The sequence below is a fragment of the Vipera berus genome (assembly GCF_964194415.1).
Source record: "Vipera berus genome assembly, chromosome: 4".
Classification (NCBI taxonomy): Eukaryota; Metazoa; Chordata; class Lepidosauria; order Squamata; family Viperidae; genus Vipera; species Vipera berus.
The window spans coordinates 13324982-13327243 of NC_138206.1; positions in this window are offsets into that span (position 1 = coordinate 13324982).

Below are 2262 nucleotides of genomic sequence, written 5' to 3' on the forward strand. Positions count from 1 at the left end.
AAACCATTTTTCTGGTCTTCTTTCCACCTGGCCCGTAACTGAGTATATTGAAACCAATTTTGAACAACCTTCTCTTCTCGCAAGAGGCTATATGATTTCAAACACCAAACATTTCTTTCCAAGCTTAGAATCTCCTTGTACGTAGTCACATCATGTTTGAAACCAGCATGTATATTTTCTATTGCGTGTTTTGGAATTGCCCACAGTGGTATCTTGCAATCTAGTTTATGTCTATACTTCTTCCAAACTCTCAACAATGCCTGTCTTAAAATATGCACTCTAAACACATTGTCTACCTTCTTGTCATACAGCAAATATGCATGCCAGCCAAACAACAAATCATGGCCCTCAAGATTTAATAATCTCTCTTGTGTCAAATTAATCCAATCACTTATTCCTACTAATGCAGCAGCTTCATAATATAGTTTAAGATTAGGCATTTTAAGACCACCTCTCTCACGAGTATCCTGTATAATCTTAAGTTTAACTCGTGGCCTTTTCCCTGCCCAAACAAATTTATTGATACCTCGCTGCCATTCCTCCAAATTAGAATCTTTCTTAAGAATCGGTATCATTTGAAATAAAAATAAAAATTTAGGCAGGACATTCATTTTCACTGCTGCGATCCGTCCCAACAAAGACAATTGCAATTTTTCCCAACTCTCCAATTCTTTTTGAATTTCCCCCCATAATTTTTCATAATTATTTTTATATAACTTTGTATTAGAGGGCGACAAAAGCACCCCCAAATATTTAACCCTTTTAACAATCTCAAATCCAGTTAATCCTTCTAAGAGAGCCTTTTGCGAAACTGTCATATTTTTGGCCAGAATTTTGGTTTTCTGTATATTAACTTTAAATCCAGAAACCTTCCCGTATTGTGTTATTATCTCCATCAGGTCCACAACAGAGTTCTCTGGCTGGGTCACTGTAACAACCAGATCATCTGCAAATGCTCTCAATCTATAATCCTGATCTCTAATTTGTATCCCCTTAATTTTTTCCGAATTCCGTATTTTAACCAATAATATCTCTAATGTTAACACAAATAACAAGGGCGATAACGGACACCCTTGCCTTGTGCCCTTCTCAATATTACATGCTTCTGTCAGACTATTATTAACTATAATTCGGGCAGTTTGTTTTTGATATAATGCCCTAATCGGTTGTAGAAAATTTTCCCCAAAATCCATTTTATCTAAAACTTTCATCTAAAATTGCCAATTCAATTGATCAAAAGCTTTTTCAGCATCTAGAAAAATTAGCGCCGCAGGGATCTGGTTGTTCCTTTCCAAAAACTCTAACACATCAACTATATGCCTCACATTATTTTTCATTTGCCTACCACTAATAAACCCCGTTTGGTCCCCATGAATCACCTGTTGCAGAACCCTCATCAGTCTATTAGCCAAAACCTTAGCAAATATCTTGTAATCTGTATTTAAAAGTGATATCGGTCTATAATTTTTAACTTGAGTAGCATCTTGGTCTTCCTTCGGAATCAAAGAAATAAAAGCTGTTCTCCAAGACGGTGGCACCTTTCCCCCCCCTCTGGATTGTCTGGAACAGTTCCTTTAACGGTTTCATCATCTCTAATTGTAAATTTTTGTAGTAAGCCGCAGACAAACCATCCGTACCTGGTGCTTTATCCACCTTCAATTCCTTAATTGCTGTAAAAATTTCTTCTTCTGTAATTAATTGATTAATCTCCTCTTTTTGTATTTGCGTAAGAACCGGGATGCTAGCATTCTCCAAATATATATCAATGTCTTTTTCATTAATCTTCTCCTTAGCATATAATTTAGAATAAAAATCCACAAAAGCATCCTTGATAAGGTCCTGTTGAAACACAACCCTTCCTTTATACTCAATTTTGTCTATATTAGAAGCCCTTTGTTTTTTCCTCAATCTATAAGCTAACCATCTACCTGGTTTGTTAGCGTTGCAAAAAGTATTATGCCTGGCAAACCGCAAATTGGTTGCCACTTGGTCAGCCATTAATTTATCAAATTGTCCTCTTAACAGTTTAATAGCCTCCTTAATCTTCACATCCTCTGAATTCAAAATCAAAGCCTTTTCTTTCTCCTTTATTTCATTCTCCAGTTCTTTCCTCCTAGCTTCCACAGCACGTCTATGTTTATTATTCATATATATCAACACCCCTCTCATATAAGCCTTGCTAGCATCCCAAACCATGTCCATAGAGGTGCCCTTATTCATATTAATTTCAAAAAAATCCTTCATCCGCTGTTTGCATTCTTC